Consider the following 26,026-nt stretch of genomic DNA (forward strand, 5'->3'; position numbering starts at 1 on the left):
CCTGCAGCAAAACAGTAACTTTGTTTGGTGAGATGTGTTGCGGGGAATTGAACATAATGACAACTAAAGTACAGCGGCAAAGAAAGCATAAACGATTTATACTTAGGAGACATCGAAAATATAATAAATTTAAAAGTAACTGATGTCAAAAGTAAGTTCGACTTATCAAAATGCAAAAACCAAGATTGCAAACATTGAACCGTTAAAGTATACTTAGTGCAAATGTGGACAGCAGTTTCCATGCCCTTTATAAAAATGTTTCATGACGCCAATAAGTCCTAACTGTAAAACATACAGGGCCTGATGCTAAGTTGGATGTACGCCCGTTTGTGCAGTGTAAAATCCTGCTTGTGATTGGAGAGGTGAGATGGAGGACTGACGGGGTGTTCTAACGAAGGGCGAGTACATAATAGTCGCGCTCACATAATTACGACCAGACCTGCACAGAGACGTATATACACCTGTTAAAGCTGTATCAATTTGTGGGTGTCTGAGGGTTGCTGTAAATACACCTTGATGATGATGACGGTCGCCAACACTAGCCGGAGAATGTGGATTCACCTCTGAAGCTGATAACTGCTTGTTACATTACATTAGTGGCCGTGTTTAAAAAATAATTTTTTGTTATTTCCCTTCATACACGAGAAGGAATATTATTGTAATTCCACGGAGGGTATCATGCTACTGGCCAAACTTAAAAATAAATAAATTAAAGCTGAAAAAGTGACGTAAAAGTAATTTCAAAAAAATATAAATTAAATAATGTCAAAGGAAGGAATAAAAAAAAACCCGATTGTTAAAAAACTGTATAGCTCATTAAAAGTAGTGGACCCAGAGGAAATAATGGTGCATCTAAAAATCCAAATTAAATTGTGTTGTCTTTCTGCAAAAAAGAAACATTAAACTGCCATTAACCCTTTTGCTTCCACTGGTCTGTGCCAAATTTGCTCCTCACTTTGCATTTGTTTAACCAGGGATAACTTTTTATTTGACATACTTTTTTCGTTTTTACTCCAAACGAATGTTATATTGTTTATTTGGGACAGATTGGGCTTTTGTTTGGTGATGAAGTTAAGTAAATATCTTGTAATATATCTTATTCTGTAACTTCTAACATTACAAGTATTCCAAATATGTGTACTTTATTGGAGGTTTATTAGATGTTTTGGGCCATAATAAAATATATCTTAGAATAAATATTTGTTTATCTGTATTTTGTTCATTTTGCTTTTTATTTTATGCTACTTTTTAACTTTTTTTATGGTATAGCACATGTCCACATGGATGGGATAGACATCTAAGCCTATGTTAAAGCATATAAAGACATCTAAGCCAATGTTAGAGCATATAAATACATCTAAGCCTATGTTAGAGCATATAAAGACATCTAAGCCAATGTTAGAGCATATAGACATCTAAGTCTATGTTAGAGCATATAAAGACATCTAAGCCTATGTTAGAGCATATAAAGACATCTAAGCCTGTGTTAGAGTATATAAAGTTGTAAACCCATGACTCTAACACATTGTGCAGAATAGTGCGGAAAAAATGATCTCTCCTGGTGAATGGGCGAGTTCTATTTTCTCTATGGAGTTCAAAGTCTATATTTACTAAACTGCAGGTTTGAAAAAGTGGAGATGTTGCCTATAGCAACCAATCAGATTCTAGATGTCATTTTGTAGAATGTACTAAATAAATGATAACTAGGGGCCTGATTCATCAAGGTACGCAAACGCAATCGCATCTGCTAAACGGGACTTGAGCTACGTAAAACACCACATACGCAGCGCAAACAGAGCAGATACGGCACTCAAAGTCAACTCAATCTCAAACTCCAACGCAAATATAATGGTTTGCATCACTCAAAGTATGAAACACAGATGCGTATGCGTTTGAGTACATTGATGAATCAGGCCCTAGAATCTGATTGGTTGCTATAGGCAACATCTTCACTTTTTCAAACCCGCAGTTTAGTAAATCTACCCCCAAGTGTCAGAATTGATAAAAAAAAAATCAAAATAATCCCATGGGAAAGAGGAGTTTAGTGTTCTTAAGTAGTCGAAACAGAGGGAAGCATGGGGGCATTACAGCAAAGCAATTTTGCGCTTTGACAAACAGGTTCCTACAGGTGAAAAGACATTTGTTTTGCAACATTTTTAATACAATGGTGCTATTAATGCAGAGTTTTAAAACAAAGCGGAGATATGATTTACAGCAGTTAGTTAGAGGGCTGGTGTTCAGTATTTGCTAATATCTCCCCAGGACATACCCAACTTAAACTGGGAACATGTGTAACTGAAAGGTCTAAGTCTGTGTGATGAAACTACTGTAGGCTCTAATAATGATATATTCAGCCGTTCTTTTACGTGGCAGATTTACAAGGCTCTCTTTGTGTACAGACAGCTACCACAGAAAGCATTCTTTCATGGTTTGGCAGTGTGTAAGACTGAGCACTGTTCTGTTAGGACTGCTGTATCTTATATATATAATAATTAAGAGAACCAGAACAGTTTAATGACTGGGCTGACGTCTCTTCTGATCTGTAATCTGCGTCCTTCTCATTTTATTTGATTGTGTTTTAATATTATGGCATATGTATTACTGTGACAAGCTGGTTACATAATAACTGTTATCTAATACCCCAATACAGAGTCAAATTTATGTACCAAATCATTGTGACTTCTGTGCCAGCAAAGTTGTCCCTGACTTGCGACTTTCCTGATGAATCGGGCTGTCTGCTAGTGAAACGCGTGAGTAGGAAGTTTGGTTTATCACACAGACACTGCGACCACTGGCATCTGTAATATCAAAGAGAAATAACTTATTTTTGAATGTTACTATACCTTTCTCTAATATGTTAGCTTTTAAGAAGGCACTGCACTATTATGTGTGTTATTTATTGTAGAATAAAGAATTTTTATCAAGGTTTTATGTCAGGCTTATATACACCCAGACCGAAGGTACGAGCAAAGTTTGTTAACAGTTGTTTTTTATAATGAAAAAGACATTCCTTATTAGGCTGGACATAATACAGCAGATATAATGATCCTTCTCGCGTATGAATGAAAGTAGCAAAAAACAAATGTAAAAAAAACATGTCCATAGAACCCTACAATATGATCAATGAAGAAAGCACCAATCAGATTCAGAGGTGAATTCATAATCAGCCAATCAGAAGCAGCCAACTAGGGGTGGTGATCGAATCGAGTATCTGCACCTGCCCTATAGCCAGTGTGAAACGCCTCAGTGACGTTTACATGAAAATGTCCTTACTCTCCTTGGCCTACATTAGGCTGCCCCTTCTTGCCCCCTTTCAGTAGATATACTGTTCTGTCCTTTGCGTGCAATTCTGTTCATTGCATAAGGTCCATTTCTCAGCTTGCGCAGAGCAGTTTCACACAAGATATGCTACGTAAATGGACGTACGTCCCAGGATGAATCACTTCCTCTGCCAGCAGCGCCTCTGCAAACTTATTAGTGATTAAGTTATTTCTGCAACGCTGTAGAGTGAATATTTAATAATTCCCATCAGTCTGTGCCCCAGTGGAGCTTACAATTTATATTCCCTACTACATGGACGCGCACACTAGGGTTAATTTAATCAGAAGTTCATTAACCTACCAGTGGGGCCGCCATGTATGACCCCGTACAGCAACTTCTTGGTGCCTCTTCTATAGCCGCAAAATGGGGAGTGGTCACCCAGGTCAGTGGCTCCTCCCACTACACAGGCAGGCCCAGGTCCCCTCCCTCTCAGCATCACTGCCTACATGTATGTCTTTGTAGCATGGGAGGAAGCATGGGGAGAGCTTCACCCAGGTTGGAACCATGATCCCAACACTGAGTCAGCACTGTGCCAGAGCACGTGACATAATGACTCTACTAGCAGGGCCCCCACACATTATACCAGCAGCACCACACACACTGACTCCATCATCGGTGCCACAATATGACTACACAGACACAGGATTATCCTGGAGGGTAAGAGACGGGTGACAAGAAGGCGACTACTCCGTGACTCTGCAGGAAGATTATAGTATTCCCCGCCTGAGGTGAGCTGTCCACATATTAGACTATAATGAGCTTAGAAGATTATTTATGTCTGCACCACTGCTGTGTATATGTCAGACGTGTCTACTCTCCGGAAATACCTGTGAGAATCTGGAGCTCTGGCACACGGTGCAGAAAGAAGAACGTCCAAAAACCTAAGCAGCAAAAATATGAGGAAGTGGCAGTCATATGAGATGAACACGGAGAGGTGACAGGTGCGTCAGCAGCACAATGTTAAACTGGGCAGAAGAATGCAGTGAGTAGACACAGAGGATTGTGCTGTAAGTATTACCTCCAAGCCTAGAGACACAGAGGATTGTGCTGTAAGTATTACCTCCAAGCCTAGAGACACAGAGGATTGTGCTGTATTACCTCCAAGCCTAGAGACACAGAGGATTGTGCTGTAAGTATTACCTCCAAGCCTAGAGACACAGAGGATTGTGCTGTAAGTATTACCTCCAAGCCTAGAGACACAGAGGATTGTGCTGTAAGTATTACTTCCAAGCCTAGAGACACAGAGGATTGTGCTGTAAGTATTACCTCCAAGCCTAGAGACACAGAGGATTGTGCTGTAAGTATTACCTCCAAGCCTAGAGACACAGAGGATTGTGCTGTATTACCTCCAAGCCTAGAGACACAGAGGATTGTGCTGTAAGTATTACCTCCAAGCCTAGAGACACAGAGGATTGTGCTGTAAGTATTACTTCCAAGCCTAGAGACACAGAGGATTGTGCTGTAAGTATTACCTCCAAGCCTAGAGACACAGAGGATTGTGCTGTAAGTATTACTTCCAAGCCTAGAGACACAGAGGATTGTGCTGTAAGTATTACCTCCAAGCCTAGAGACACAGAGGATTGTGCTGTAAGTATTACCTCCAAGCCTAGAGACACAGAGGATTGTGCTGTAAGTATTACTTCCAAGCCTAGAGACACAGAGGATTGTGCTGTAAGTATTACCTCCAAGCCTAGAGACACAGAGGATTGTGCTGTAAGTATTACCTCCAAGCCTAGAGACACAGAGGATTGTGCTGTAAGTATTACCTCCAAGCCTAGAGACACAGAGGATTGTGCTGTAAGTATTACCTCCAAGCCTAGAGACACAGAGGATTGTGCTGTAAGTATTACCTCCAAGCCTAGAGACACAGAGGATTGTGCTGTAAGTATTACCTCCAAGCCTAGAGACACAGAGGATTGTGCTGTAAGTATTACTTCCAAGCCTAGAGACACAGAGGATTGTGCTGTAAGTATTACCTCCAAGCCTAGAGACACAGAGGATTGTGCTGTAAGTATTACCTCCAAGCCTAGAGACACAGAGGATTGTGCTGTAAGTATTACCTCCAAGCCTAGAGACACAGAGGATTGTGCTGTAAGTATTACCTCCAAGCCTAGAGACACAGAGGATTGTGCTGTAAGTATTACCTCCAAGCCTAGAGACACAGAGGATTGTGCTGTAAGTATTACCTCCAAGCCTAGAGACACAGAGGATTGTGCTGTAAGTATTACCTCCAAGCCTAGAGACACAGAGGATTGTGCTGTAAGTATTACCTCCAAGCCTAGAGACACAGAGGATTGTGCTGTAAGTATTACCTCCAAGCCTAGAGACACAGAGGATTGTGCTGTAAGTATTACTTCCAAGCCTAGAGACACAGAGGATTGTGCTGTAAGTATTACCTCCAAGCCTAGAGACACAGAGGATTGTGCTGTAAGTATTACCTCCAAGCCTAGAGACACAGAGGATTGTGCTGTAAGTATTACCTCCAAGCCTAGAGACACAGAGGATTGTGCTGTAAGTATTACCTCCAAGCCTAGAGACACAGAGGATTGTGCTGTAAGTATTACTTCCAAGCCTAGAGACACAGAGGATTGTGCTGTAAGTATTACCTCCAAGCCTAGAGACACAGAGGATTGTGCTGTAAGTATTACCTCCAAGCCTAGAGACACAGAGGCATTTGTGTCATTTTGGGATGTGAGAGAAAAGAAACATTTGTCACGTTTGGTGGAATTTGAAATGAATTTACAGAACTCTGGAGTAAGACCCAGCAGGAGAATGTGTGGACCTTACGTGTAGTGAGCAGAGAGTAGGGGACATATGTGACTGCTCAGGTACAGGTGCTGTAACTATAACAACCAATCTTGCCTATATTATTCTAAACTGCTCTAGAACTGTGGCAGAATCTGATTGGTTGCTAAGAGTGACAAAAAGAGTCGTCTACAAAATTCAAAAGTGACGAAACGCAGTTGGACGTCCTCTTATGATGTCACAGGGTTCTGCATGACCGATCACACCTGTTTTTTTTTTTGCACAAGTCGGCGGTCAGGTGTAAAAGTCTTTACCATCAGATGGGAGATGTTGCACAGATGGGGGACACTCCGCGCTGAGTACAGATCTGCATGATTGCTCCCACTTTTGAACAAATATCTTAAAATAAGATTTGAATTTGCGGGACAATGTTATTTAAGTGACAAGGAGAAGTGGAGAGGATTACAGGCGCTCCTGGCTCTGTGAGAAGGGACACAGGACTTCCACCATCTCAGGGGTGTTCAGTTCTTCTCCTATAACTATAATTTGACACATTTTACACTTTCCAGTAAGATGAGAGCAAATTTTAGGAGAACACCAAAAAGGTATAACTAAGTAAAGGGGGTGATTAGCTAGTAGGATGGACTTTGTAGCTAGTAGGATGGACTTTGTAGCTAGTAGGATGGACTTTGTAGCTAGTAGGATGGACTTTGTTGTGATGTTTCACACTTTCCACCATAGACATTTTTCAGGTGTATTTACTAGAGATGTTCACTGACCCCTGTGTTCTGGTTTTGGTTTTGGATCTGGATTAACATTGTTTTTTTGTTTTGGTTTTGGCAAAACCACCCTTCCGTGTTTTGGTTTTGGATCCCTATTCTTTTCTAAAATCCCTATTTTTATTTTTTTGCTAGAATCACATCATTTAGCTTTTTTTCCCCCCTACATTATTATTAACCTTAAAAACACAAATTATAAGTAATTTGCAGTCAATTTTGACCACCTCACAGGTCACAATATTATTTTCATACACTTTCAAACAAAGATTGCAAATTCAGAAGACCAAGCCTGCCAGCCAGCAATGACAATTAGCAATGGAGCAATGGAGCTCTCTTCTTTGTGTGTAACCTATATAACACTGTACTTATGTGACTGCAGATTTAGGAGACCAAGCCTGCCAGACCTATTAGCAATGGAGCAATGGAGCTCTCCTTATTGTGTGTTACCTATATGACACAGTAGAATGTGACTGCAGATTTCCGCCAAGCCTGCCAGCCCTAGTATTTCTATTTTGGCAATGACAATTATCAATGGAGCAATGAAGCTCTCCTCTTTGTGTGTTACCTATATAACACTGTACATTAAGTGACTGCAGATTTAGAAGACCAAGCCTGCCAGACCTATTAGCAATGGAGCTCGGTACTCGGATCTGCTAGGTTTGGGTGTGTTCGGATGTCGGGGAACCGAGCCTGAGCATCTCTAGTATTTACGAACCCACAAAGCTAGATGCAGAATGGCTTCATAGGGGTGGTTATAAGGACCCTGAACTAAGCTAGACTGAGAAGTAGGGAGATTGGCACACACGAAGAAGACTTAGCATCTTTTTTGCCCAATGTACCTGGTCTTTGGATGGTAATTATTGTAACACAATTCACCTGATCCTTGAGGTATTAATGAAACCTTGTACAAGTGATTTGTGAATGTATCCTGAGCATCAGCTGCTCTGCAGCCAGGGTACAGTATCATAAATTATAAATGTTGTGTATGATTGAAAAACTCATTGTAAAGTTGTGTACCTTGTTTAGTATCACCATCCTGTAACACAAATGCCCATTAATAGTTTTTCTACTTGTATTCTTTTTCCTTGACACTGAGATAGAAATTCTAATTGCACCAAAGCAGAAAGTGCATGAAAATGATTGTGATTTGCTGGTAGTTAAGTTCCTGGAGACTCCCAGCAATAACCATTTTGCAGAGGTCAGTATCATCATGCGGACAGGTCATATTAGGGTTATTTTGGGGGTTTCTGCTTTTCATATGGGCTGTAAAGGATATTATTAGTTTAAACAGTGCTGTGTACATGGGGTTTGTCTTTATTGCAGGTGGCAATTGTGTGTGTGAAGTGTTTTATTACATTTCTCAGAGTACATCTGGAAATGTTCTTCTCTTCCCCAAGACAACAGACATATTTTTTGGGCTGCAAACACTCTGTGGAATTTCCTCCTTCGCCCAACAAGACTTTCCCCGGTCTCGAACCTTCCAGCGTTCCCTGGAAGCTCGTCTCTACAGGGGGATTATCAAATTCCCGAAACCACCCTCTTAACTCCTCATTGACTAATTTACCCGATTACCCCACCTCTACACATAGCACTCAAACTTACATCTATTATCATTCTATACTCACACAACCCTCTGACCAACATTACTGTGTGATCATATGGCCCACTAAGCACCTATGGCTGGACCAATATGCAACATCTCCGTCTGTCTTACCCAGTGTTGTATTATTACTGTGTTGTTCCCAATTGTAAAGTGCTGCGGAATATGTTGGAGCCATATAAATAAATATTAATAATAATAACAATAATTATAATGCAGCAGCAAAACGGGTCCATTAGTAACGTCAGGGTAGGATTATCCATGCACGGCAGGAATCATGCTCCATCTCCACCCCTGTATATTATTACCTTATCTCAATACAATAATCTCTCACTGTAGAATAAAGTCTGATTTCTGGACTGATCCACATAACGAGGTGCCATTATCGTATTCCAGCAGAAACGTCCTCACGCCCAACTTCTCCACAACTGGCACCATTTTGCGAAATTGAGGCTGTTGACGGGAAATTATTTAAATATTTAAAACTTGGATAGTGTGCCCTAAGGCAACTGATTTCTACCTGATATCCACACTCTACACAGTTCACTTTATTATTCAAAATTCTCCTGACTGGATCATGTCACCCCACTAAGCAATAAACCTCATGCTTCAAACTCCATTTCCTTATAGATTGTAAGCTTGCGAGCAGCGCACTCATACCCCTTTGTCTGCTTGTTAATACCCAGTTATGTTTTAGGAGTGCGTCTCATATTGTAAGCTCTGATGGGCCAGGCCTCTCCACATAAATACGCCCAGGCCAGCCATCAGTAAAAAAAAAAAAAATTCTGTTAGGGCACCTGGTCCGGCAATGGGTGATGAGGCTTCCCTGGTTACCAGGGGGTGGTCCTTTAGTTGGAGAGCAGCAGGCAGCCAATCGCAAGGCTGCCTGTTGCTGAGTGGGGTGGGGGCTGCACCTAGAGAGGCTGTGTTACTCGTGCTGCGTGACTAGTGCTGCACCAACATCCACCCAGTCCCAGACGGAGGTCAGCGGCATTCCACCCAACAGGTAGGAACAATTAATTTTTAACAGGGTATATGTGACAACAGGGGATATGTGACAACAGGGGATATGTGACAACAAAGGATATGTGACAACAGGGTATATGTGACAACAGGGGATATGTGACAACAGGGGATATGTGACAACAAAGGATATGTGACAACAGGGTATATGTGACAACAGGGGATATGTGACAACAAGGGATATGTGACAACAGGGGACATGTGACAACAAGGGATATGTGACAACAGGGGATATGTGACAACAAGGGATATGTGACAACAGGGGATATGTGACAACAAGGGATATGTGACAACAAAGGATATGTGACAACAGGGTATATGTGACAACAGGGGATATGTGACAACAGGCCCAACAGGTGATATGTGACAACAAAGGATATGTGACAACAAAGGATATGTGACAACAGGAGATATGTGACAACAGGGGATATGTGACAACAAAGGATATGTGACAACAGGGGATATGTGACAACAGGGGATATGTGACAACAGGCCCAACAGGGGATATGTGACAACAAAGGATATGTGACAACAGGAGATATGTGACAACAGGGGATATGTGACAACAGGCCCAACAGGGGATATGTGACAACAAAGGATATGTGACAACAGGAGATATGTGACAACAGGGGATATGTGACAAGGGATATGTGACAACAGGAGATATGTGACAACAGGGGATATGTGACAACAGGGGATATGTGACAACAGGGGATATGTGACAACAAAGGATATGTGACAACAGGGGATATGTGACAACAGGCCCAACAGGGGATATGTGACAACAAGGGATATGTGACAACAGGGGATATGTGACAACAAAGGATATGTGACAACAAGGGATATGTGACAACAAAGGATATGTGACAACAAGGGATATGTGACAACAGGGGATATGTGACAACAAAGGATATGTGACAACAGGGGATATGTGACAACAAAGGATATGTGACAACAAGGGATACGTGACAAGAAAGGATATGTGACAACAAGGGATATGTGACAACAGGGGATATGTGACAACAAAGGATATGTGATGACAGGGGATATGTGACAACAGGCCCAACAGGGGATATGTGAAAATATAATATACATGTGTGAATGGCCCATGTGTTTTAACATAGGGTTCAGTTCCTTTTCTTACAACAAAATTACCAACTTTTTTAGGGAGATTATGCCCAAGGTTGCCCTCTGTATTGTGTGGCGATGACAAAGGTGCTGTGTATTGTGTGGTGGTCACAAGGGTACTGTATGGTCTTCTGCTGCTGTAACACATCCACTTCAAGGTTGGATGTGCTGTGCATTCAGAGATGCTCTTCTGCAGACCACCCATGGTTAATGGAGTTACTGTCGCTCTTCTGTCAGCTGGAACTAGGCCGGCCATTCTCTTCTGACGTCTCGTTAACAAGGTGTTTCCACCCACAGACCTGCTGCTCACTGGATGTTTTTGGCTCTGAGCATCATTCTCTGTAAACTCTAGAGCCGGTTGTGTATAAAAATCACGAGAGAGCAGCAGTTTCTGCGGTACTGAAACAACCAACATGGCACCAACAATCATTCTACATTAAAAGTCACTTAGATCACATTTCTTCTCTATTCTGGTGTTTGGTCTGAACAACAATTGCAATTTTTGACCATGTCTGCATGCTTTTATGCATTGCGTTTCTGCCACATGATTGGCTGATTAGATATTTTCAGGTATCCTAAGTGGACAGTGAATGTATATATATCCATGTTGCTGACCACACCCACACATCACTGGCCCCACCACCAGCTGGAACTTCTCACAATAGGACAATAGGACCTTTATATTTTTTTAGCCCCAGGTCCATGTGGACCCTTAATCTGGCCCTGGTTGGCGCTAAATAATGATAATGATAATAATATGGTTCATTCATCCAGATACAGTCATTGCTCCCCTCCACTGGAACAAGCTCCCTCCCTCCATCAGAACTTCTCCTAATCTGTCCATTTTCAAACGGGCTTTAAAAACCCACCTTTTTCTCAAAGCCTTCCTGTCTCCAACTTAACTTCCTACCGTTTCTTCTGCCTCTTCCCCTTCATTCCCCTTCCCTTATCCTTATCCTCCATTCCACCTTCTCTACCTCTCTCCCACGTGTCTCTCTGTCTGTCCCTTAGATCGTATGCTCCTTTGAGCAGGGTCATATCTCCTCCTGTCTTCACCACTTTTAACTCAGCTCTCCAGGTACCTAGCCTTCCTCCTCGAGGACCCTCTTCTCCCTGACCCTCTCGCTCCCTCCTCTCCCCTCTGGGGGTCTCCCTGTCATCTGTGCCCTCCCTCTTGGGCTCCGCTGTTGGCGGACCTTCCCCTCTCCCCTCCCCCGCGTCTCTAGCTGTGCCTTGAGCTCACTAAGTTACTGTGCTTATTGTTTACTGTATCGTGCTGTCTCACTTCATATTGTAATTTCGTTTGTCCCTGTACGGCGCAAAGGACACCTAGTGGCGCCCTATAAATAAAAATTAATAATAATAATAATAATAAAATGTAATTGTGTGTCTGACATACGCAACAATGATGCCTCTGTACATGTCTGTTTCCTCAGTTGTTTTTTGAGTTGTACATAATTAAATATCCGCGCAATTTTACATCTAGCGAACAGATAAGTCTGACGCAAAGATGCAATCATTATAATCATCTCAGAAACTTGTGCCAAACCTAGAGGACGTGTAAAGATACATGTCAAAATATGAGGCATCCATAAGGGGCGTGGTTGGCCCATGTCTCCACATAGTTACAATGCTAAATTTACAGGTGACCGTCTCCGATCTGCCTGGATGTAAGTATAAGACACGGTCCGCTCAGACTACGGGTATACTATGTCCGTACGCACAGGGCAACAAATCTCACGCCAGTCATATTATGACTTATATCCAACTTCAGATCAGGCCTTGTGTGCGAATTTAAAGCTCTGAAGAAATTGGATGAAGAAACTTTTCATGTTGATTTATTGCATTAAAGGAAGGTTTGTTCTTACTTTCTGCTACATACATAGTATAACTGCTTTTAATTGAAATGTTCTGTGTTATCAGAAACAATTTCCTTCTCAGTTTCCATAAAGGACGTTACATAAAGGGCCTCTGACCTGAATTTTTATTAGTGAATTTACTCCTATCCATATGTCCATCTTGTACAAATCAGTTGCTCCGAATTTTTGGATCCCGCAGGTTCCCTTGTGCCAGCATCTTGTACATGTCGGTATGAGATGGGCTTTCTGACTTTAGCATATAAAGTATTTCTGTATGTGATGCAGAACTAATCATACCAAACAGGTCATACATCGATCTTCTGACCCCTACGGTGATGACCTTTCTGCCATGTGAACCCCGCAGGACTATTGTCTGCATTATTCATACATGTGATTAGTTATCAGAGGCAGCAACGTTTCATCAGTCTGTCCCGTCTTACATGCACTTCTTATCACAAGGGATTTAGGGTTTTGTGAGTGGTTAAGATGGGGAGACCATCCCACCTTCAAAAAATGTCTATTTGCCGACCCATTAGTCACCCACAAGTCAGTTTTGCAGCTCCTGAAAATGAAACTAGTATTTTTTATAAACAAAAAGACCCCAGATGGGGTCCTGCTGGTTCCTGCTGATCCTGACCCACATGTGCTGTGACACCGGATGTTCTATTCCTAACGACCAAGGACACAAGGTCTCTTCCCATTGGAGAAAGGTTGGCAGGACACAGGTCTGGTACCACAGTGTTTAATTGTAGAATTGCACCGTACAGTATAGCTGGTTACCGACATTATTTCCAAATGTCCGACATTTCCAAGTTTTAAGCAGATTCCATTTCCTGGAACAGTTCAGTGTGATTCCTCGTACTGTGTATGTTGGACACACATTTCATTATATAGTCTCTATATTTATTGAAAGGTGGTATTTAAAGTCATACAAAATTTAAAATGACTTTAATCTTGATTTGATCATTGACCCTCGGCATAATTCATCCCCCGGTTCCCCCCCCCCCCCTGCCCCGTGCATTTCTTCAGAATAATCCCAGTTTCCCCATTAACCTCTGATCAAACTCTTGTTTCCACAGCTTCCAATGTGAGATGCTGGGAAGGACCAATAGAGATAACTCTGCGGTATTGGTGGCTCTGTACCAATAATCGATGATGTTGATAACGATGGATTAATCCGCCTTTATTTATTCCAAACCAAAGACTTGTAAGGCAGAATAGTTTTCACTCCCATCCTCTCCCTGGTATGTACAGGAGCTCCGGGGGATTTTTGGCACTTACCCATATTTCCCACATAAACCTTGAGCAGCCGGATTCTTCTAAGCAGTAAACGATAATTGAAATCATATCCCCGATATAATGTAAGAATTACTAAACCCCCTTCACTATTGACGTGATCTATGTTTTCTGTGAACTACCACAAACTTTCCTATTACAGCACATTTCTATTTATCTGCTCAGAGTTAAAACAGCAGAGACAGTCTCTCTGTTTCCCCTACAGGAACGCCTGCTCAGTCTGCCTCTGCACTAGGACACCGACATAGGCCAGGGAACAGCAAAGGAGAGATAATATGTTGATAAATAAGCTCTTCTTGAAACAGGAACATACATATAGGTGGTTTGGAATATACTATTGAAAAACAGAAAACAATGAGATTCATGAGAATAAATGTGGGAGAGATATTGGCACCAGTAATTCCCCTTCTTCATCCAATGGGGAACCTTGTTTTGTAATAAAGTAGAAAATAGTTAATTAGCTAAACAAAACATATTGCTACTGTATTGGTCTAAATTAAATAATAATGGAGACATTAAATCTATATAATATAAAACATAAGTGATATATATATAGAGCTGGACTAAGACCCATGGGGTCTGAGGCAAGAAATTGGTTGTGGAAACACCAAAACTCTTCTTTGCTCATCCCTACTTTTACCTTGGTAGTACCCTGCACCTTTCTACCATATCACTCTAGTTACTTATCTTTACTAACCTTATATTTGTGATGGAGTCTGGAGCGAGTGCCAGCAGCCACCACAATGCTGCAACTTCCCGTTTCCCTCTGTCGCTCTGCACTATCTCTTCAAAGGCTGCTCTGCTGTGATTGGTAGTTTAGCAGCAGCAAGTTGCTGATCCACCATTCATAGCACAGACAGCTTCAGCGCCATAGGGCCAGCTCTGGTGTAATTAGCCGCATGGTGGTTCCACCTCCTGCCCCTGAGGAGTTATTAGAGGAAGGAACGAGCCGCCAGATTTCCCCGGCCAGTTTTTCTTTCTGCCAAACTGAGGGAAGGAAGAAAAAGAATACAGGTCCCTCTGTAAATATAACTAAAAACAAAACATGATAAAGGGTCAGGGTAATCTAGGCCCCTCAGTGCACAAAGGGCTCTAGGTGGGAGCCTGCATTACCTAATGGATGATCCGGCTCTGTATGTATGAACACCTGTAAATAATACCTGTGTAGTCAGTGAATTGTAATGTCATCACCTCATTAGGAAAACTCCTGTATTATAGAACATGATCTGTCACTGTATTGTTGTGAAGTGTTGAAGTCAATAGTTCACAAATCCCCGATTTCAGCAGGGAAATCTGGAGTGGCAGACTTTGAAAGAGGTGAGGATAATGGGGAGTTGGGAGTGGCTGGGTAGATTGGGGGTGGTGTAACTTGGGTATATGGATTGTCTGGATCGGGGCTTATTTTGTCCCTATTTTGCCTGCATAACTGTTGGGAGGGGGTGCATTGTCCTAAGTATAAAGTCTTTTGATTGGCCATGAAGACCGCAGATATCACTGTCGTCCTGTCAGAGGCAGCAAGGTTGCTCTTGTATATGACTGCACATTATTTATTGTACCAGGGCTCAGATGCCGGTGTGCAGGCTGCTATAAGCTTTCCCTATGGATATATGGTTGTATTCTGCATTACCATATACAGTAAACCCAAAACAAGTGTCCATCTGCTGCCATTGTGTTTATTTACACAAACTTGCTGAATGAAAACTGAAGTTAATGCCGGCAGCAGAGACGTTTACCTTCCAGAAAAGGCACTTTTACCGAATTATTTGAAGGAATAGGAGGAGGTAATAACTCTAAACAAAAAAAATTGTAAAATCTTTGTGGAATCTTTTCTTCTCAATCTAAAATTGTAATAAATTATTTACTGCGAATATTATTTAAAAAACTTAGAGAGAGTTAAACTTGGACTGTGGATGGTAAAGTGCACATTATTATAGTCCTGTGTGAGATAGGATTTATTGGCTTAAAGTGCACCTGTCTCCTACACAGCAAAATAAGATGTTTTTTGGACTGAACAAATGTTAATGGGAAAGTAGCCTATCAATGCAAACAGAACCAGTGACATCACTAAGAATGCAGCCTATCCAGTCACTAGGAACCAGTGACATCACTGAGAGTGCAGCCTATCCAGTCACTAGGAACCAGTGACATCATTGAGAATGCAGCCTATCCAGTCACTAGGAACCAGTGACATCACTGAGAGTGCAGCCTATCCAGTCACTAGGAACCAGTGACATCACTGAGAATGCAGCCTATCCAGTCACTAGGAACCAGTGACATCACTGAGATTGCAGCCTATCCAGTCACTAGGAACCAGTGACATCACTGAGAATGCAGCCTATCCATACAATAGGAACCAGTGACATCACTGAGAATGCAGCCTATCCAGTCACTAGGAACCGGTGACATCACTGAGAATGCAGCCTATCCATACAATAGGAACCAGTGACATCACTGAGAATGCAGCCTATCCAGTCACTAGGAACCGGTGACATCACTGAGAATGCAGCCTATCCATACAATAGGAACTAGTGGCATCACAAGGGCATGAGGCTAAATATTTTTGACTGGCCTGGTGCAGTAGGGGTAAGCTTACCGTTTTACCGGGCCTGTCTTAGGAGATAAGTGGACTGGCTATCTGGCTCGCGCATGCGCAGTGAATCTGAGACACCAGACTGGGGTTTTCAGTTCCACTAATGAAAATAAACAAATAAATACATTATAAAACTATAGAGATGGAGATAAAGGAACAAGCATTGTGACAGTAGAAGTGCCTCCAAGATGCTTGTAAAATAGACGAAACCCGGGGAATAGTATCAGGGTTTTTGCTCATTGATCAATAAACCTGTATGTACATGACGGGCCACAGCACTGTAGTTTCCAGGCAAAGTTTTAATACAAGACTTCTGAGTCACTGGGCAACCCTTGGCAATCTGTGATGCAGACTGGAGTGTCTGTCCTCTGACCCGTATTAGAGATCTGCCTTTATCCTCTGACACATTGGCAGACACTCATGTTGACATGAACAGGGATTAGGAGCCTCAGATTTTGTGACATCTGCCTGTGATCAGTAATCATAGGGGGGCACGGGCCAGTTTCACTGTGAACAAGCCAAACCGCATTCGCGTGCCTGTATTGAGATGTGAGATACAGCTGTTGTCCCCGGGCATTCAGCCAGACCATAGTCAATGAGAGACGCAGATCTACCATCAGTCTCACAGGGAGGAGGTGGGTATTTAAAGGGGGAGATCAAAGATTTGTTTTCTAGAATTGCCGTCTAGTAACTCCATTAAAATAACACTGCCAATTGCATCATTTTTGTACGTCAATATTTACATTTGATTACACCATAAAATATGAGTTTGTGATATTTTAAAAAGAAATTTTGGTTATTTTGAATTTTTCTGGACATTGTTTAAATAATACATTTCTCAGTCCAGTCTTATAAACAGCAAAGTCCGGAAACTTCCTCCCGTTCCACCCAATCTGCACCTCGAGAACTTCTGAGGTTATGTGACCCGAGTTTTCCTGAGCAGACGGACTGGACAAGTGACACATCTAATTTATGTCTTAATCTGAAACGGAACTGGTGTCCAAGCATTAGGTATGAGATGAGACAACACAAATGTGGTTTGGTTTACAGCATGATTCCCAGTTTTGGGCTAATAGATTTTCAATGAGACAACTCACAACTATTTTATTAATGGTTCAAACAAATTAAATGCTTGAAATTACTTTTTTTTCTGAAGAGAAAATGTTTACATTGGAGGTAATGTTAGATACACTCTATAGACTGTATCCAGCAACAAGTTAGGTACAGGGTATAACTGTCACATCTGGACACACTGCCTGTCGATACACAGCAGTTTTCCAGACTAATCTTCTCTTCACTATTGCAGCCCCCTTTCCCCCAATATGAGGTGTAGTTATCGATACTAATCTACCCCCAGAGGTCTCAGTTGTTAATCAGAACGGGGTATGGTCTAACATACCTAGGAAACCAGTTGGATTAAACAGAATGCCAGGCAGATACAGCACCCAACAACATCCAGAAGTATAGACTAAATCTGAAACATAGTACATGGAGTTACTCTATAAGAAGCACTGGTCCCTGGCCAGAACTGGTAGAGCCTCATGAGTGGACCTAAATCCTTCTGCTGTGCAGGATATTGAGTGTTCCCCACACTCAATTACCTGCACAGTTGTCACAGTTTGTTGACCAGGGAATGTGCACACTCAGCATTCATCTTACAAAGCTGAGCTAAGACATATTATATGTATCTGGAAACACTGTGAATATTGAGAGGACTGACAGTCTTATTACAGGGACATTAGTTTGAACAACAATGCAGTGTAAAACAACATGATAAAAGTATTTCTTTGTGTTGGTCCTTATGTTGGAAGTAGTTATTTCAAGGACAAATTGGATGTCCGAGGTTTGAGCCTGTTCTCATTCTGAAGAGATAAACCAAACAGTTCTCAACCCAGATAAAGACCTGTTTTAGTGACTGACATAGTCTCTCAGTAGGGGGGAGTTACCTTAAGTTGTAGGTTCTGTTGTGGCAGCCAAGAAAAAGTGAATTTTCTATAGTACCCAAATAAGAGCTAAAAAGTCATGTTCTATGTCCTATCACATAGATAGGAGGTGGGACATCAAACAGTAATACCCAATAATTTTGCTCTTGGTCTGAAACATGGATCTTAATGCCACAATCATCCATTAGCACAGAAAAGTAACCAGCGCCAAAGGACAAGATGTATAGGATGAAGGATAGCAGCCAGGAAGAGAGAAGCCTACAGTGGCTTAGTTGTCCTATTTTTATGCTTATCAACTTCAAGGTTCAGGATTCTATAACTGTGCCCAGCACTGGGGAATTTATTTTGCTGGAAGTAGCTTTAAGTTATTTCTCTGAGCAGAACTTGAGCACAGTTAGTGGGTTATGTCGGTCTCCTCTTTACCTGCTCTCTGTCACATCTTCTGTCCTTTCCAGACATGACAATACTACATTCCCAATGACATAACAGAGATACCTTCTCACTAGGCCATGCCTTATGGTATTATTAGTGACAGGATCACAACTAATAAGAAACAAACGTCCTATAACAAGATAATTCTTATACATAGTATTTACATTAGACCAATACATAGTGAAAATAATGAAATCAAGGTTTCCTTTAAAGAGTTCTTTAATAGAATATTTTACTGGACCAGGGTCTTAATTGTTAGAGGGGTCGTCATGATCCAATCATGCCCACCTCACACTATCATTATAAGCTGTGAATTTGTCTTTTTTTATTGGTCCTGATAATCTGCCTATTATAACCAGAATATTTGCTATTATTGGGTTCTAGAAAATGAACTCTGGAGAACGAGGTACAAATAATTCACCCATGAAAGTGCAATTTTGCACAATTCAAGTCACATATTGTTCATGTTTTCTCAATTATTCGCATATGAAAAGCATCACACTCATGACTAAGATCTTTTCCCCTACAAAAGTATAGGTGGAAGTGAAAAGTCCAGTCTGATTGCTAAAACCTGTGAAGTTACTGCATGTTGTCATGATTGTATTGGTAATATATTCTCCAAAACAGTTCACACCTTAGAAAGTGGTGAGAAGTTTTTCACATACTCGGCTAAAATGAGAAACACCTCCTATGATAAAATAATGGTAACTCCCCATGATAAGTAATTGTTTATCACCACAATATGTAACAAGAAAATATCAAACTTTTCATTGTAAATTCCATTATGTTGATACTGTTATGTGTTCATATTGTAATTTTATTAATAAATGTTCTGGCTTAAAAGAATGTCTGTTATGTGACTTTCATGGACATTTGCAGGCTGCTGCATAATTCCTGACAATGTTTTGGCAAATAACAGTTTATATGCTCAAATACGCACTCCCCATCTAATCCAGGAACGAAGAGTTGTCATCTCTGTAGACCTCAAAAGAGAGTACCACAGTGCAGAGGCTAAAGTGAGCAGGGACCTGTCAACAACATGATCAGCAGAGTAAGAAACTAGATGCACTGGTCTAGAAGAGCAAATTTATTCAATCAGAGAGTGGTGATGCTGATTGTTAAGTTAGGAGGCGCATCATTTAAAGACGTAACCAGCTGGTTGGCAGAATCCAAAGCAACAGCTGAGTATTTTCAAGCAGCTTAGAGGGACATCTAAAAGACCAACTAAATGAGGCAAAAATGAAATTCTATTCACGGAAAACAACTACAGTAAGACGACTTAAGAGAATTTGCCTTAGCACTACAAGCAGCTGACAGCAATTAGAGTGGAAACTGAGGACAATGAAGATGTTGACAAGTTGTTGATTAAAATGCAGTGAAACTTTCGTGAATGCAGAATACACAACATAATTTTGACAAATTCAAAAGAAAAACCATAGAGTTGGTGGAAGACCGAAGAAAAGAAGTTGATGCCGTTGTCTGTTCTTAAAAGTGGTTCATCAAACAGCTGTAATTCCTCAATGTTACAGGAACTAGAGAAAAAGTTGAAAGCGATAAAACCAAGTGAGTAAAATGGAGTTGATACATGTAATAGGAGAACCCCGGCAGGAGTCAGTCCAATGACAAAGGCCAGTGAGGAGTACACCATAAAGGAAGGGGAGATCCACTGATAAGCAAGACAATCAAGGGAAGCTTATCTGCCATCATTGTGGGAGAAAAAGTCATTTCGAGAAGCAGTGTTACATAAGGGACAAGTACCTTTAAATGCCATCTCCCGCAAATCAAAGACCAGATTCCTCGAGAAATCTAAACAGGTCCAGACCAACCTTACATGGTAAACATAACCAGAGAAGGAGTTGTTTTGCCTGCATTTATTGATACTGGGTCTCACATGACCATGAAACACAAATCCTATTTCCTCAGACACTGGCCAGTGGACATCCATCAGACCATTCCTGCAGAGAGGTTCTAGTTGCTAGCTAGCAACAGAACCAATGTCCCTATCAGGGAGTACTGTATTCCCAAGGATGGAGTGAAAAAAGATCACCCAGACCTGGAGCTGCTTAAGCTTCATGTAAGTTCCCCCAGTTGAAGCAATCAAGTCTCATTAAACATAACAGAGATATTACACAGGAACTAAAACAACCCTTAAGTCTCAGAAACCATTGAAAGCACCTGGCCAAGACTGATTCACAATGACCTATTATAAAACCTTTGTACAACCCCTCTACCGCCAACTAAGTACAACTTTCCAACAAAATAATGCGTGGAGCATATTTTCATCTGGAAATTACCTAAATAAAAAATAAATAAATAAATAAAGATTCCTTAAACTGTGGCAACCATAGACCAATTTCCCTCTTCAATACAAGCATTATATTCCAATACATCCTCTTCTGTCACCACAAATGGAATGAGTCTGGTAAAATTTAAGGTGGGAATTTGCAAAGCTGCCCACTTTCATCTCTAATCTTTGCCCTATGCCTTTGGAAGCCAGGATTAGATCCAATCCAAGTATTAGAGAATATAAATTAGGCCACACCAATATCAAATTTCACAGATGACGTATTCCTAACTCTAAATACCCCAAAATATGCCTCTCTGTTTCAAGAATTTGATACCTATGGGACACTACCAGATACAAAATCAATAATTCCAAAGCAGAAGACTTAACGATTCATCTCCATCCTCACACAAGGAAATTGTTAAAAATTAACTTTGCCTTTCACTGGGAACCCAAAGCCATTCAAAATTTAGGTACCCCCATTACTAAAGATTACAGTTAGCTATTCCAATACAATTTCTCTCAAATAATTAAAATCCTTACAATCACAATCACAAATTCACCTGAGAAGGTAAATCGCCCAAAATCCGCAGAGCAATATTAATGAAACTTCTGGTGGTTTAGGCCTTCCAATATTCAGGAAGTATAATCAACCTACTCAGCTATGCACTATATCATTTCCTGACATTCAAGCTTTGGGTTGAAATAATGGGTAGGAATTGAAAATGCTGTTCTGAGAGTGGACTGAATGGACACTCTTCCCTGCCTTCCAAAAGACTTGACTATGAAATTTCGACCATCAAGTTCACACTATCAATTTGGGATTAAGTAAACTGGTGCTTCAAATGATCAAAATACCCTCATCTCTCACCCGACTCTGGTGGCACCCAATGTTCCCTAGAGATCTCAACTAGCTCCTCTCTCCCTATCTACAAATCTAAGATGAAAAATTCTATTCAAACGAAGTTGAAATCATCTAAAATAAGAAATGTAACACAGTTTGAGCAGTACATTTTCAGTAAACTGCAAAGGAAGGATCTCTATACTATAAAACACAGTATTAATACTCTGAACTTCAATAAACTAAACCACATGAAGCCTTCTGGGAATGAAAACTGAATACCACACTAGGGGGTAAATGTATTAAGCTTAGAGTTTTTGATGGGTTTGAAAAGTGGAGATTTTGCTTTGAGCAACCAATCAGATTCTAGGGCCTGATTCATTAAGGATCTCAACTTGAGAAACTTCTTATTTCAGTCTCCTGGACAAAACCATGTTACAATGCAAGGGGTGCAAATTAGCTATCAAGTATTTGCGTGCTACATGAAAAAACAGTCAGTATTTAACTTATGTGCAAAACAGAATACTAATTTGCACCCCTTGTATTGTAACATGGTTTTGTCCAGGAGACTGAAATAAGAAATTTCTCAAGTTAAGATCCTTAATGAATCAGGCCCCTAGTTATCATTTATTTAGTACACTCTACAAAATGACAGCTAGAATCTGCCTTGTTGCTATAGGCAACATCTCCACTTTATCAAACCCGCCAGAAACTCTCAGCTTGATACATTTACCCCTAGAAGTTTAGTCCATTAGAAAAGTCACAATCAATGTAGAGATAAAAGAAAATGCATATAAACTTTACACCAGATGGTACCTGATACCAACTAGACTGCATATGATGAATCCCCAGATTTTTGAACTTTTATATTAATTGTGGAAACATTGGGACCTTTATGCACATCAGGTAGGGATATTCTTTACTAGCTCAATTTTGGCACATGGCCCTAAATTAAAGTAATAGACAGCCAGGTACCAGCTGACCCATCAATACTACTCATTAACAGACCAATCACAGCACTCAACAAACATTTAGATTAGCAATACGGTAACATTTAGGGAATGGAAAGAACAAGCCCCTCTGTCTATGAAATATAGTTTGTATCTGCAATGGAGTACATACCCACCCTTCTTAATGACAGGGTTCCTACCTCAAAACTTGGAGCACTTGGTACCATTTACTTCCCCTACCCAAGAGGTTCTTAAACAAACAGACAAATAGTTTGCCTGGCCTCCTAGCTACAAACACTTCCATTTCCATTACCACCACCTTCTTCATATACTTTATTCAACCATTACCGGCATTTTTCCCAAATTTAAACAAAAACACACAGACAGATAGAACCCCAGACATCTGTCTGCTTGGGCGGTCCACATCATATCTTGGCTTCATGTGCTTAAATATTACTCAGCACTTTTTAAGCTTATAAATGTTTTGTGGATATATGTCAATGTGTGCAATATCATTTGTATTCTAACTGCCTGTCATTTTTAACTAATAGATTTGAAAGAAATAGGAAGGAAAAAAGGAACACTCAGGAATTTTAGTAAATTGATACAATCAGAGAGGATTACACGTAGTCATTTAGGGATGTACGTATTCCAAAATTGCAGCAACAAGTTCCCTACTGATGAAGGATGGAAAGAAGAAATATGGTTGATGAAAGGTCTTTCAACAGACCATCTATAAACTTACTGAGAGTTCCACTGGAGAGGCAATTTTATAAAAAAAGTCCAAGCAAATTCACCCAGAGAGATCAACTGACCCTGAATTCTGAGACCATTAACTGGGGAAAAACGAAAGCTGGTACTAGGGGCCAAAATTAAAGCGCAATTGTAGAACCAATTGTGAATTGAAATCTTTAATGAAAATACAGTCAGCAGCAATTATGACCCACATTTACCATTAAATTACAAACTGTAAAATCTGATCAACGTTGCTATACAACAGTTGGCTAAAGCAATTGATTGGCGGAAAATGATGGATATCAGAACTCCAGATACACCTGTAAAATTTCAAGAACAAGCGGTAGCATTGATAAAGGAGTGAGTTGAGTCATAATTCCCTCGACTTTTATACTATTGCATACAGTTTAACATTGAATTCACACATTTTTTTCAGTATAGAAAAGGTAGGTATAATAAAACTTAAATATTATGTCTACAGTTATGGTCAACATTACTGGCATCCATGATTTTTTTTGTATAACCTGTACAATATCTTCAGAAATAAATGGAATTGTAACAAGTTCGTATCATCAGAATATTTTAATAGGATGTACAAAGTCATGAACCCAAAAAACTTGGTAGTACAGGCACCCTTCTTTAGTATTTGGCTGCACACCCTTTGGCATCAATGATTGCATCCAAATTTTTGTTGAAGTCATCTAAAAGCTTCTTACACCTCTTTGCTGGTAGCTTCTCCCACTCTTCCATTGCAATTTGTTGAAGTTCTTGAATGTTTGCAGGATTCCATTTCCCAAAAGCAGATTTAATCTCTCTCCCAATATTTTCAATTGGATTGAGATCAGGACTCATTGCTGGGCAGTTTAAAACAGTCCAGTTTTTCCTTTTTAACAATGCTTTTGTGCTTTTAGATGTGTGTTTTGGGTCATCAGTGCGCTAGAGGACCCATGTCATTTGATCCTAACCTAGATTTCTTACACTGGGTAGCATACTACACTCCAAAATTCATTGGTAAAACCACGATTCCATCACTACAGACAGTCCCACAATAAATACGTTTAACTTTTATTTGTCGCTAGTCAGAGCTATATTTTGGTTTCCTTTGTCCATAGAACATTTGCCCAGAAGTATTGTGGTTTGTCTGGGTAAGTTTTGGCAAAGATCAGCCGTTCATTTTTATGTCTTTATTTTTCAGCAGTGGGGTCATCCTTGACCTTTGCACATAAAGCCCTTCTGGGTTTAGTGCACAATGTATAGTACACGTTGAAGCCATCACTCCAGACTGTTCCAGATCAGCTTTCAGCTCTTTGGATGTTATGGGCGTTTTTTTCCACAATTCGCAACAGCTTTCGGAGACTTCTCTCATCGATTTTCCTTTTCCCCCACATCCAGGGAAGTTCTTTACAGTTCCCTGAGCAGCAAAGTTCTTAATAACATTGTGCACTGTTGAAACTGGGATGCCAAGGTCTTTGCAGGTGGCATTGTACCTGTGGGGATGTCTCTGGTGGAGACCCCCGCCAGCGATGTGTCCCTGGAGGGACAGAAGATGTCAGAGCCGGTGCCCGTGAAGAGGGCGAAGATATCCGGCAGCGCTGTGCCCCTGGAGGGGCTGAAGAGGTCCCTGATGGTGCCCAGCAGGAAGAAAGAAGAGAAGAGGAACTTACCCGTCCATCGATCCAGCGGCGGTGAGTATAACTTCTTTCTTGCAGGTCCTGTGCGCGGGGGAAGGATGAGCCAATCAGGGCTCATCTTTCCCCGCTGGCCAATCAGCGGCCGGATGCGCGAGCCAATCGCGGCTCGCGCCCGGCCATTCAAAAGATTGGCGCCGACGCGAGCCAATCAGTGCTCGCGCCGGCTAATGACGTCACGCCGGCGACTATATAAGTCGCCGGGTGGCGCCATTTTGGCAGAAGTCCGTCGGCGGGGAAGAGAGAGGACGTCTCGTCCAGACGTCCAGCAACTGAGGCAGCAGCAGCGGCGGCAGGGGGCCCTTGTAAGGGCCGTGAGCTACCCTGCCGCCAGAAGACTTCAAGCAAGCCGCCGGAGCGGAGATCGTCGGCGGGGAGCCCTTGTCAGGGCTGAGAGCGCCCCCGCCCCAGCTGCAACTGGAGACCCAGCGCCGAAGAGGAGAAGAGGCGCCGCCGGCTGGAGGGTCTGGAAGACCCGGAGAAAGAAACAGAAGACGGCGTGTCAAGTTGAGTATCCTGCGCAGAGCAGGTAAGTAGACTCAACAATAACGTCGGGCACTAGGCCCGTGGGCACAGTCGGGCACAAGGCCCGTGGCACGTGAATTAGGGGCACAAGGCCCCAACGAAGTAGTGGGCCAGTAGGCCATTAGTATATTGATATAAAAGGGGACAAGCCCCTGTTAGCTAGGGAGGGGGGACTCTGAGCCCCAGGTATACAAGGGCACAAGGCCCTTAGGTAGTTAGTGGCCTAGAGGCCATAGGAAGGCCAGAGGGCCTGGTTAGGGGCTGGTAGCCCATCTGCTATTAAGGGC

General features: G+C 41.5%; 1 long non-coding RNA gene across 1 annotated transcript; it reads right to left on the reverse strand.

The window, feature by feature from the left end:
* Positions 1-2,670: 2,670 nt before the first annotated feature.
* LOC142143064 (uncharacterized) lies at positions 2,671-14,735 on the reverse strand. The gene is made up of 3 exons (XR_012689487.1): positions 14,449-14,735; positions 8,754-8,898; positions 2,671-2,798 (listed from the first exon to the last, which is right to left on the reverse strand). It is a non-coding gene; the product is annotated as an uncharacterized LOC142143064 (long non-coding RNA).
* Between the last annotated feature and the right edge of the window lie 11,291 nt (positions 14,736-26,026).

Source organism: Mixophyes fleayi, chromosome 3 (assembly GCF_038048845.1).
Source record: "Mixophyes fleayi isolate aMixFle1 chromosome 3, aMixFle1.hap1, whole genome shotgun sequence".
NCBI lineage: Eukaryota > Metazoa > Chordata > Amphibia > Anura > Limnodynastidae > Mixophyes > Mixophyes fleayi.